The sequence below is a fragment of the Schistocerca nitens genome, chromosome 2 (assembly GCF_023898315.1).
Source record: "Schistocerca nitens isolate TAMUIC-IGC-003100 chromosome 2, iqSchNite1.1, whole genome shotgun sequence".
NCBI lineage: Eukaryota > Metazoa > Arthropoda > Insecta > Orthoptera > Acrididae > Schistocerca > Schistocerca nitens.
Window position 1 is genome coordinate 373,175,186 of NC_064615.1, and position 13,747 is coordinate 373,188,932.

General features: G+C 45.9%; 1 protein-coding gene across 1 annotated transcript in view; it reads left to right on the top strand.

Annotated features, from left to right (window-relative positions):
- LOC126236200 (uncharacterized) overlaps positions 1 to 13,747 on the top strand; it is a 72,956-nt gene that overhangs the window by 26,138 nt on the left and 33,071 nt on the right. The gene's annotated exons all lie outside the window — the stretch shown is intronic.

The window sequence follows — 13,747 nt, forward strand, 5'->3', positions numbered from 1 at the left end:
CCTGCCAAGCAATGGTTTCTTCATCTCAGAAAAGAAGAAGAAGTCACTGGGTACGATGTCTGGAGACTATTGGGAGTGGGTGGGGGAGTGAGGTAAAATCGGACAGCCCAAAGAAGCAATATGTCCTGTGCAAAATGAGCTGTGTCTTTCCATGCAGCTTAAACATTCCCTCTGACAACTTCCCATGACTCTTCATTTTGTCAGTCTCCAATTATCTCACCAACGTACACTACTGGCCATTAAAATTGCTACACCAAGAAGAAATGCAGATGATAAACGGGTATTCATTGGACAGATCTATTATACTAGAACTGACATGTGATTACATTTTCACGCAATTTGGGTGCATAGATCCTGAGAAATCAGTACCCAGAACAACCACCTCTGGCCGTAATAACGGCCTTGATACGCCTGGCCATTGAGTCAAACAGAGCTTGGATGGCGTGTACAGGTACAGCTGCCATGCAGCCTCAACACGATACCACAGTTCATCAAGAGTAGTGACTGGCGTATTGCGACTAGCCAGTTGCTCGGCCACCACTGACCAGACGTTTCCAGTTGGTGAGAGATCTGGAGAATGTGCTGGCCAGGGCAGCAGTCGAACGTTTTTTGTATCCAGAAAGGCCCGTACAGGACCTGCAACACGCGGTCGTTCATTATCCTGCTGAAATGTAGGGTTTCGCAGGGATCGAGCCACGGGTCGTAACACATCTGAAATGTAACGTCCACTATTCAAGTGCTGTCAATGCGAACAAGAGGTGACCGAGACGTGTAACCAATGGCACCCCACACCATCACGCCGAGTGATACACCAGTATGGCGATGACGAATACACGCTTCCAATGTGCGTTCACCGCGATGTCACCAAACGCGTATGCGGCCATAATGATGCTGTAAACAGAACCTGGATTCATCCGAAAAAAATGACGTTCTGCCATTCGTGCACCCAGGTTCGTAGTTGAGTACACTATCGCAAACGCTCCTGTCTGTGATGCAGCGTCAAAGGTAACCGCAGCCATGGTCTCCGAGCTGATAGTCCATGCTGCTGCAAACGTGGTCGAATTGTTCGTGCAGATGGTTGTTGTCTTGCAAACGTCCCCATCTGTTGACTCAGGGATCGAGACGTGGCTGGTCGATCCGTTACAGGCAAGCGGATAAGATGCCTGTCATCTCGACTGCTGGTGCTACGAGGCCGTTGGGATCCAGGACGGCGTTACGTATTACACTCCCGAACCCACCGATTCCAATTCTGCTAACAGTCATTGATTCTCGACCAACGCGAGCAGCAATGTCTCGATACGATAAATCGCAATCGCGATAGGCTACAATTCGACCTTTATCAAAGTCGGAAACGTGATGGTACGCATTTCTCCTCCTTACACGAGGCATCGGAACAACGTTTCACCAGGCAACGCCGGTCAACTGCTGTTTGTGTATGAGAAATCTGTTGGAAACTTTTCTCATGTCAGCTCGTTGTAGATGTCGCCACCGGCGCCAACCTTGTGTGAATGCTCTGCTGAAAAGCTAATCATTTGCATACCACAGCATCTTCTCCCTGTCGGTTAAATTTCGCGTCGGTAGCATGTCATCTTCGTGGTACAGCAATTTTAATGGCCAGTAGTGTATTTTGATAGTATTCTCCAGTGACGGTTTTCCTCTTACGAGAATAAAAAAATGGCTCTGAGCACTATGGGACTTAACATCCATGGTCATCAGTCCCGTAGAACTTAGAACTACTTAAACCTCACTAACCTAAGCACATCACACACATCCATGCCTGAGGCAGGATTCGAACCTGCGACCGTAGCAGTCACGCGGTTCCGGACTGAAGCGCCTAGAACCGCATGCTTACGAGAATAACCTGTTAGCGCCACACCACAGCAGTCCTAAATAAATTCAGTAGCACATTGCCTGATGATGGTTGTCTCTCTGTCTTTTTTGGTTTTGGTTTTGGTGAGTCAACATGTTTCCACTGTTTGCTTTACGCCTTTATTTGGGGGCCTGGTCCATGGTGACCAGGTGGTCAAAGAGGTCATCTGGACTGGCTAAACGTTGCTGTAATATTTCTGCTGCTGCCTCGGTTTGGAGACTTTTCCCATGGGTGTGAACTGTCTCGGAACTCAGTAGGCAGCGAACTTATCATTTCAAAACTGACGCGCAAGATGTTGAAAATTGATCTACGACTGATTTTAGCGGTCTCCATTATCTCTTCGATTGTGATACGCCGATGTTGGTATCACCATGGCCGCCACTACTCTTACGATTCCTGTTTTTTCGCAGAGAGATGGCTTACTACTTTGTTCTTCGTCATACAGATTTGTTTGATCACACTATAAGCCACCTAACCACTGTGTCATATGATGCTGTATTCTTGCCGTACACTATCGTGGATTGTTATGCGTTGATCCTCTTCGAACGTAGAAAACGAATTACCGCACAATACTCCAGTGTATCCAGGGGCTGCGCCATGTTTAGCGACGTATTAAGGGGTTCCAGTCTGTGCGAGAATTAGTAACGGATCATTTCTAGGCCGCGACTGTCGGCGAGTGGTGGTCCCTATTGTGAGCGACAGCGTCGGCTTCCGAGTGTCTGCGGGAATGCAGCTCTATTCTATAGCCTGGAGATAAAGGGCATGGATTGTTCTAACCTAGCTAACTGGTGATGTTCCGTCCCGACTGGGTGGTCCTCAGTGGCGAATGTGTTTCCCACAGAATGGCTTTTATTTCCTGGTACCTTATGAGAAACGAACTCCTGAGAGTGTCAGCAGGCAACAGCACCTTAAAAGAGGATTATGAACGTTAGCAAGAAATGGTCAACCGTAATGTCCACTTTCTGTTCTGGAGTCTTATTTTCCAAAACGTCTGCATATGAAAAGAATGCTGTGGGACTGTGGTCAGCCAGTGAAATCGAGGAGTAAGTCGGTGGTCCGGGTAGGGTGCAGAAGGCGATTTGGGCCGTCTGGGTGGAGGTGATGAGAAGGCGTATGTCGGAAGTTCGTAGACAGGGGCCAAAAACGTTTTTTTCGTGAATAGAAGATTTAGAAAGTGATTGAATGTGCGTTCCCTTTGACGCGCTTGGGAACGTCTCACCGTCAGTCTGTTGCCTGTCGTCGCGATGGATATTGCTGTTTAGCGTACACTGACTGTTTAAGGACAGGCTGCCTGACAGAGCGTGCTGCAACTGGCTAGCTGGAGGTGTTATCTAATGGATGAAGGGGACTTGGTGAGTGTTTTTAGAAGATAACAGAGTTTTGCTTCAATAGAAACTTGAAGTGCGGAGCTCTCATCTATGTCCTTAGCCTCTTCGACTCCAGACTGTGTTCCTTTGATGTTTACAGAAGAGGTGGGAGATACCGGCTGGTGATGGCGTAGTGACTGATTGCGGTGCTTGTTACCTAATCTAGAGGTCGGACTTGGGAGGTTTTGAAGATAATGAGATGGCGTCAGGACACTGAATAGCGGTGTAGTGGAAGTGACTGTTTTAACACTGTCTCGCGTGTCTAAGCAGGCTGGCGGCCATTATTTGGCTTTATAGCGTGGATGTATCAGTACCTAGAAATTATCCAGCTCCACCAACAAACGTCGAGAGTTGGCTCGCGCTCCGCATGGTGCTACTACACCCTTGCTCTTAAGGATAATGCTGATACATGGTGGGCGGTCTGCGGGTTTAAATAACCTCGGGGTATGACCATGCGGTGCATTTGACCTGCGGTCGTCGCATGGTGGCGCCGGCAGCAGTCCACATACGCAGAGGTGTGTTGGTGCATGTCAGAGTACGGTGCAGCGAGTAAGTGTGCAGACGTTTTCAGACGTGCTAATGGTGACTGTGTTGAAAATAACACATATTGATGACGTTATGAAGGGTAGAATACAAGGGCGACTGGAGACTGATCAAACACAGCAGGTCGTAGCACGATCTCAAGATTATGGCAACGATACCAGCAGACAGGAAACGTGTCCAAGCGATACACTACGTGACGTCCACAATGTACATCACTACAAGAAGACCGATATCTCACCATCAGTGCCCGCAGACGGCCACGGAGTACTGCAGGTAGCCTTGCTCGGGACCTTATCACAGCCACTGGAACAGTTGTCTCCAGACACACAGTCTACAGACGACTGAACAGACATGGTTTATTCGCCCGGAGACCTGCAAGGTGCATTCTACTGACCCCTGGTCAGAGGAGAGCCCGTAAAGCCTGGTGTCAAGAACGCAGTACATGGTCGTTGGAATAGTGATCCAAGTTATGTTCACGGACGAGTCCAGATATAGTCTGAACAGTGATTCTCGCCAGATTTTCATCTGGCGTGAACCAGGAACCGGATACCAACCCGTGAATGTCCTTGAAAGGGACCTGTATGAAGGTCGTGGTTTGATGGTGTGAGGTGGGATTATGATTGGTGCACGTACACCCCTGCATGTCTTTGACAGAGGAACTGTAACAGGTCAGGTGCATCGGGACGTCATTTTGCACCAGTATGTCCGCCTTTTCAGGGGTGCAGTGCGTCCCACCTTCCTCCTGATGGATGATAACGCACGGCCCCACTTAACTGCCATCGTGGAGGTGTACCTCGAAACACAAGATATCAGGCGAATGGAGTGGCCTGCCTGTTCTCCAGACCTAAACCCCATCGAGCACGTCTGGGATGCTCTCGGTCGACGTATCGCTGCACGTCTTCAAATCCTTACGACACTTCAGGAGCTCCGACAGGCACTGGTGCAAGAATGGGAGGCTATACCCCAGCAGCTACTCGACTACCTGATCCAGACTATGCCAACCCGTTGTGAGGCCTGTGTACGTGTGCATGGTGATCATATCCCATATTGATATCGGAGTACATGCGCAGGAAACAGTGGCGTTTTGTAGCACATGTGTTTCGGGACGGTCTTCTCAACTTATCACCATACCGTGGACTTGCATATCTGTGTCGTGTGTGTTCCCTATGTGCCTATGCTATTAGCGCCAGTTTTGTGTAGTGCCACGTCGTGTGACACCACATTCTGCAGTTATCCTAAATTTATGAGCATGAGTGTAGTTCGTCAACTCTGGCCGCCGCCGCGACTTTACCAGACGCTACGAAAGTTTCGAGACGACGGACGAGTAAGAACGTCTCAGACTGCAGTCACGCACCTACAAATAATTGAAAAATTAATTACGTATCGTAATTTCTTTTAGGTGACAGCTAAAAATTTATAACTAACCCATATAAACTTCTAAATGCAAATATATTGTTTTATATTTTGCGTAAATGGCTAGCCCATAGAAATATGATGACACCAATTGACGGCTGAGTAAAATTAAGATATATGTTAGTCGAGTAGAACATCCTTTCAATTACTGGACAGCAGGAACTACACTGATCAGACAGAACGCTATTACCACCGACATACTATCGATATAAAGCCGTCCAGGCGATAGCAGCATCTCCTGGCAAGGAATAACTGCTGGTCAGACACACGCACGGTGCGTGTAGTATCAGTGAACAGTTTTAAGTATGGGGATAGCGAATTCCACTAACAGGTGCAACAGAAAAGCGAGTGACAATGTCATGATGTCATAGAAGCTGTAGGACGCCACTTTGAACAACCTTTTACGTGTTACAGAGATAAATAGAATGGTTACAAAAATATATAGACCCATCTGGTAATTATGTGTAGCAATTAATAACAGTGGCCGCCCACCTACACTCATAAAATACGGTATGTCAAAAACATGGCTTAAAACGTAAATAGTAGTAAACGAAGAAGAGACAAGGACAAATGAGATAAAAATCAGTAAAGACTGAGACAGCAGTGTCCTCTTTCAGCTAGTCTTTTTAACTTTTGTATTGACATTGTCCTTAAAACCTGTAAATAAGATAATTATCTAGGGATTAAATTAGATAAATAAGCTAATCTAAGTGCATTAATATTTTTAGATGATAAAGTAATAACCCAAGAAAGGAAAGACGACTTCCAGTTAGGAGTACACCGACTGTATCAAATGCGTATAGAATACAATCGTAAATGTTCACTACATAAAACGTAAGGTAATACAGTCGAAAATAGTAATTAACTACTAAGTAAGTAAATAGCTGTCACATTTTAAATATCTGGGCTGCAAAACGATTTATGGTTACGATAATAACATAGATGAAATTCTATATCTATATTTCATGGAGCATGTGGAGCAATATATACAACACTTAACTACAGACACCGACAACACACAAAAATTAAAGTGTATTAAACTATGGCGACTCCATTACTATTTTATGTAAGCGAGAGTTGGATGAATAAAATGAGAGATGGCAGCAAAATACAAGCAGCAGAGATGAGATTCTTGAGGAGGGCGAAAGGCGACACAGAGATTTAATAAAGCTTGGCAATGCACATACTGTCAATGAGGAAATAAATGAACACACAGAGCTGGATGGAAACAACATATGAGTAGAATAAGAGCTGAAAGACTACCAGAGACATTTCTGACCTACAACCCGAAATAAGAAAAGACATTGGTCGACGAAGGCTACAGTAACGTAAACTCTGTGAAGAAAGATCATGCACATATCTAATTCCTGTACGTACGACGACGACGATTACCCCTTAGATTTTTATCGTAGTCGTAAGACCAACGGTATTACTTGAGGAAATAGAGAAACAGCGCCGGCCGGGGTAGCCGAGCGGTTCTAGGCGCTACAGTCTGGAACCGCGCGACCGCTACGGTCGCAGGTTCGAATCCTGCGTCGTACATGGATGTGTGTGGTGTCCTTAGGCTAGTTAGGTTTAGTAGTTCTTAGTTCTAGGGGACTGATGACCTCGGAAGTTAAGTCCCATAGTGCTCAGAGCCATTTGAACGATTTGAACAGGAACAGCTAAAACGTTGGCTGGCTGTTGCATTCCTTCAACTTATTTAATCTAGGGCCACGCAATTACCCAACATTACCGCAGTTAAAATTATGTAAACCCACGGTAAATGTGAATTTTTTCTTGTTGTTGCTGATCAATTCCGCCCCAGTCGTCTTCGGTCGGAAACTCCCCAAGTCAGACTGACGCTTTTGGCCTTCTTCATCATTCTTCAGAGTTAGTGTCATCATTACGGAAACATCGTGTACACCTTAAGAACGATTAATTTTTAGGCCACCTCAGACATGCATTTCACACCACGTCTGAAGAAAGTGACGCAAAAAAATGGCTCTGAGCACTATGCGACTTAACTTCTGAGGTCATCAGTCGCCTAGAACTTAGAAGTAATTAAACCTAACTAACCTAAGGACATCACACGCATCCATGCCCGGGGCAGGATTCGAACCTGCGACCGGAGCGGTCGCTCGGCTCCAGACTGTAGCGCCTAGAACCGCACGGCCAATCCGACCGGCAAAGTGACGCAAACGAGCTCATTGTTCCTGAGCAGAGTATTCGGAAGACTCACTGTATGTAAACCAATGTGACATACGAAGCAGACAGTCTTTGTTCTTGCAATCAAGTAGCATAAGAACAGGTAAATTTAAATGAAAATTCCTGCCAGATAAACAACGTGTCCTGAACCAAGACTCTAACTCAGAGCCATGGATTTCGCAGGATATCTCCAACCAGTTGAGTTATTCATCATCACACGTAACCAGTTTCGAAACGCTTTGCACCTTTCTTCTACAAACTGAAACTCAAAGCTTACTTTTACCAATCACATTTTCTTTTATTTTTTAGAGTAGATGTGGGTAAGGATACTGCAGATGGGATGTGGGTAAGGATACTGCAGATGGAGTGATGGAGGCCGTAAATATCAAATATCTGCACTTTATTAACAGATGTTAACCCCTGCAACCCATAGAAGATATAGATGCTTCAGTAGCTGAATTAGTGTTTTAGGCTTTTTTTAAAAAAAAATTCACGGGATGGAAGGAATGGATCAGTATTTATTAAGCATGATAATATACAATAACATCTCCTTGTACATCAATCACACCTTCAAGGACACCACTTACTTTACACCAAACATTAAGTCTTTCGTTGGCATTAATCTTCCTCCTGTTCTTGGTATACAAAGAAAACGGTTTATCAGTTGTAACAACTGCTGTCCCATAATTTTTGTTAGGAATCACACCAATGGAAAAAGTACGAAAGCTTATAATATCTCTCTCATTATAGCTCTCAAGCATATGGACTATCAGACCAATTGTGTGATTGGATTGAGGAGTTCCTAGATAACAGAACGCAGCATGTCATTCTCAATTGAGAGAAGTCTTCCGAAGTAAAAGTGATTTCAGGTGTGCCACAGGGGAGTGTCATGGGAACGTTGCTGTTCACAATATACATAAATGACCTGGTGGATGACATCGGAAGTTCACTGAGGCTTTTTGCAGATGATTCTGTGGTGTATCGAGAGGTTGTAACAATGGAAAATTGTACTGAAATGCAGTAGGATCTGCAGCAAAATGACGCATGGTGCAGGGATTGGCAATTGAATCTCAATGTAGACAAGTGTAATGTGCTGCGAACACATAGAAAGATAGATCCCTTATCATTTAGCTACAAAATAGCAGGTCAGCAACTGGAAGCAGTTAATTCCATAAATTATCTGGGAGTACGCATTAGGAGTGATTTAAAATGGAATGATCACATAAAGTTGATGGTCGGTAAAGCAGATACCAGACTGAGATTCATTGGAAGAATCCTAAGGAAATGCAATCCGAAAACAAAGGAAGTAGGTTACAGTACGCTTGTTCGCCCACTGCTTGAATACTGCTCAGCGGTGTGGGATCCGTACCAGATAGGGTTGATAGAAGAGATAGAGAAGATCCAACGGAGAGCAGCGTGCTTCGTAACAGGATCATTTAGTAATCGCGAAAGCGTTACGGAGATGATAGATAAACTCCAGTGGAAGACTCTGCAGGGGAGACGCTCAGTAGCTCGGTACGGGCTTTTGTTAAAGTTTCGAGAACATACCTTCACCGAAGAGTCCAGCAGTATATTGCTCCCTCCTACGTATATCTCGCGAAGAGACCATGAGGATAAAATCAGAGAGATTAGAGCCCACACAGAGGCATACCGACAATCCTTCTTGCCACGAACAATACGAGACAGGAATAGAAGGGAGAACCGATAGAGGTATTCAGGGTACCCTCCGCCACACACCGTCAGATGGCTTGCGGAGTATGGATGTAGATGTAAATGCAGATGTAGATGTAGATGTAGGCACATACAAAACACAAGTCTCGAGCTGACTGAGCTAGGTACTGTTGCTACAGCGGAGCTGGAGCGCCGTCCACAGAAAATCTGAGCAGTTCTCTTGGGGTGTCCGCAGATGATGCTGTAATTTACCGTCTAGTAAGGTCATCCGAAGACAGTATCAGTTGCAAAGCAATTTAGAAAAGATTGCTGTATGGTGTGGCAGGTGGCAGTTGACGCTAAATAACGAAAAGTGTGAGGTGATCCACATGAGTTCCAAAAGAAATCCGTTGGAATTCGATTACTCGATAAATAGTACAATTCTCAAGGCTGTCAATTCAACTAAGTACCTGGGTGTTAAAATTACGAACAACTTCAGTTGGAAAGACCACATAGATAATATTGTGGGGAAGGCGAGCCAAAGGTTGCGTTTCATTGGCAGGACACTTAGAAGATGCAACAAGTCCACTAAAGAGTCAGCTTACACTACACTCGTTCGTCCTCTGTTAGAATATTGCTGCGCAGTGTGGGATCCTTACCAGGTGGGATTGACGGAGGACATCGAAAGGGTGCAAAAAAGGGCAGCTCGTTTTGTATTATCACGTAGTATGGGAGAGAGTGTGGCACATATGATACGCGAGTTGGGATGGAAGTCATTAAAGCAAAGACGTTTTTCGTCGCGGCGAGATCTATTTACGAAATTTCAGTCACCAACTTTCTCTTCTGAATGCGAAAATATTTTGTTAAGCCGAACCTACATAGGTAGGAATGATCATCAAAATAAAATCAGAGCTCGAACAGAAAGGTTTAGGTGTTCGTTTTTCCCGCGCGCTGTTCGGGAGTGGAATGGTAGAGAGATGATTGTGGTTCGATGAACCCTCTGCAAAGCACTTAAATGTGAATTGCAGAGTAATCATGTAGATGTAGATGTAGATGTAGATGCAGAATTTCCTCATTGCATTGAAACCCTGTCACAGACACACTTCCACCTCCTGGGAGTGCGGATCACAGGTGGGTGGAGGTTGATGCTGCTCAACTTCGCACAGGCGTGCGCCACCTCCCCCGCCGTGGTTGGCTGCAGACGCAAAGCCACTGGTGGTCATCATCAGGTGTAACCTGTCTGAATGCATGATTTATTTTTGCTCTTGAATGATGTGTAATTCATGTTCCACATAATCCAAGAAAAGCGTTTTTTTAACTTTTCAGCACCATCATACAGTGGTTTCTCCATCCTGTTCATGTATATGACATCACTCAGGAGGCACATTTGCACACACATTCTTGTAAACACTTCACAGATATTTCCCTGCTGTAATAAGTGATTGGAGTGGAGGTGGCCGGTAGCAGTCAAAAGAGGTGCTACTGTGAGATATTATCTGATAGCCGATGAGGTCGTCGAAAACGCGAGTGGCAACTGGTGGATCCTGAAAGAAGGGACGCAGTGGATACGATGCAGTGGATGTGTCTTGTTCTGATGACGGAACCTGAGGCTGGAGGAGCATCAAAATGTAAAAGGTATTGTCGCCCCATCTAATTACTCTGTGAGGTCCTGAGTAAGGCGGGTATAATGCCGGTCGAACAGTATCATCGCGCAGTATTGCGTGGTCTGAGTCCCCCAGATCTTTATGAACGAAGGTTTTCTGCAGTCCATGCGCATGTGGCGATAGTATCTTATGTTGTGTGATTTAGCAGACAAGCTGCGGCAGTTCTTTGTCTTTAGGTAATTGTGATTGGTTCTTGAAATCCGCCGGAAGAGAGAAAGTTTGTTTATAAAGGCGTTCAGCGAGAGACGCACGGAGATGTTCAGAAGCCATACACAATCTAGAAGAAGCCATGGAACAGGGTGTAGTGCCAGCGTTCAAAGAGACCATTACTTTGTTGATGGTAAGTTATTGTTCGAAAGTGCTGATCACCGCACACTGTGACAGAGTTCAGTAAAAAAGTGCTGACTTGAATTGCCTGCCTTGGTTTGTTGTTGGGGCAGGGCAACGGAAACGAGAACTTCATTGGCAGAATTGGTGTGGCCTCGACCACGCGTATTACTTTGTCAATAACTGAAACGATATGCCGATATCCATTCGAATCTGGAAAGGGCCCATTGGGATTTAAATGGACGTGCTGAAAACGGCCCTTAGGAAAAAAAATAACGGATGAGTCGTGGTAGTGCATGCATCCTATTTTGGAACACCGGCAGATATCATGCGTCCAAGATTTACAGTCTTTCTTGACATTTGGTCAGGAACGTGGTTGGGGAGTGGAGCACTGGGTTGTCTGCGACTAAGGCTGATTGAGCTGATACACGTTTATTTTGCCATCTTATATTTAATTTTTCCAACTGAAATTTAATTAAAAACAGAATCTTCAAATCCAGTGCCAAACTGGAGTGGGGTGGGGCCAGATGTGAGAACCCAACCATCTGGACCAGCACGTGCCGGTAGCATCAACGGCGCGCACCCCTCAGCCGCTGAGAGTGTCACATAAATGGAAGTACTCTTGTATTGTACTGTATTGTATTGTATGTTAACCGGGGGCCTAGAAACGACGGAGATGTTCCGTCCCCGCCGCAGCCGCAGTGGTCCACAACCCCACGACGGCTACCGCAGTCCACTTCACCCCTCCGCCGCCCCACACCGAACCCAGGTGTGCGGTTCGGCCCCCGGTGGACCCCCCTCCCCCCCGGGACGTCTCATACCAGACCAGTGTAACCCCTTGTTTGCGTGGTAGAGTAATGGTAGTGTTCGCGTACGTGGAGAACTTGTTTGCGTAGCAATCGCCGACATAGTGTAGCTGAGACGGAACAAGCGGAACCAGCCCGCATTCGCCGTGGCAGATGGAAAACCGCCTAAAAACCATCCACAGACTGGTCGGCTCACCGGACCTCGACACAAATCCGACGGGTGGATTCGTGCCGGGGACCAGGCGCTCCTTCCCGCCCGGAAAGCCGTGCGTTAGACCGCACGGCCAACCGGGTGGGCCGAAGTACTCTTACTGTGAAACAGAGATGTGACTAAGCAACTCTGACGACACTTAAGTTCATTTAACAACCGATCGATTAACAAGATCACGTGACCAGTTAAATTTATTAGTCTGTGGGAAACGTCTCTCGTAAATAACATATCGTCTAACAACACCACAGAGTAACCCCCTGGCGTAGCCGAGCGGCCTGAGGAGCCTTGTCACGGTCCGCGCGGCTCCCCCCGTCGGAGGTACGAGTCCTCCCCCGGGAATGAGTGTGTGTCTTTTCCTTAGCGTAAGTTAAAGTTAGATTAAGTAGTTTGTAAGCTTAGGGACCACTGACCTCAGCAGTTTGGTCCCATAAGAGCTTCAGTGGTTAGCACACTGGACTCGCATTCGGGAGGACGACGGTTCAATCCCGTCTCCAGCCATCCTCATTTAGGTTTTCCGTGATTTCCCTAAATCGTTTCAGGCAAATGCCGGGATGGCTCCTTTGAAAGGGCACGGCCGATTTCCTTCCCACTCCTTCCCTACCCCGAGCTTGCGCTCCGTCTCTAATGACCTCGTTGTCGACGGGACGTTAAACACTAACCACCACCACCACCATAAGAGCTTACCACAAATTACCCCTGACGACCAGTACGACCGAAAGTTTCAATTTAGTTGTTCAAAATTCCACACAGTAAATACGCGAGACTTTCTGCTAAACTTATTCTCCATCAATAAATTCATTACTCGTGTCATTCCACTGAGATTCGGAATGAGATGCCACAAGGATCTCAAAACACATCAGCTAATATAAGACACCAGACAGACAAACTAATATTTCATGTATTTGGTGCATTGCAACACAAACGACACATGTGTGCGTATCACTGATCACACTTCACACTGAAATCACTCACAACGGAGCTACAACATTTTCGCGAAAACGCGATACACGATATGCCACGAACACATACGCCAAACCAGCTCACTACGAGCCCAAACTGACAACAGCTTGTCGGTGCCTGCTGCGGAAAACAAACTCTGATCTGGAGCTAAGGGAACACGTCCGGGGCTAGACTGTACGTTCGTATTTCAAAATAAGTTACCAATCAATGTGACCGTGGAGAGAAACAATTCTAAAGCACGTACACTTCCAGGCGCTTACTGCACAGGATCTAAAACTGTGCTGATTTCGTTGCACGTGGCCGAAATCTATACGCGAATGCTGTAACCGCAATTACGGAAATCGAATACAAGATTTCAAATTGCTTTCCGCAACTGAGATCCCAATGTTCAGCTGACAGTACTAAACTTCATTGAGGTAAGCTTCTAAAAGTTTCGCGTGTACGAGGGTTGTCCAGAAAGTAATGCACCGCATTTTTTTCTCAGCCGAGAACAATGCTACGAATGCGAAACGTTACGTATACAGGGGGGTTACAAAAAGGTATGGCCTAACTTTCAGGAAACATTCCTCACACGCAAATAAAGAAAAGATGTTATGTGAACATGTGTCCGGAAACGCTTAATTTCCATGTTAGAGCTCATTTTAGTTTCGTCAGTATGTACTGTACTTCCTCGATTCACCGCCATGATTTCATGCGGGATACTCTACCTGTGCTGCTAGAACATGTGCCTTTACAAGTACGACACAACA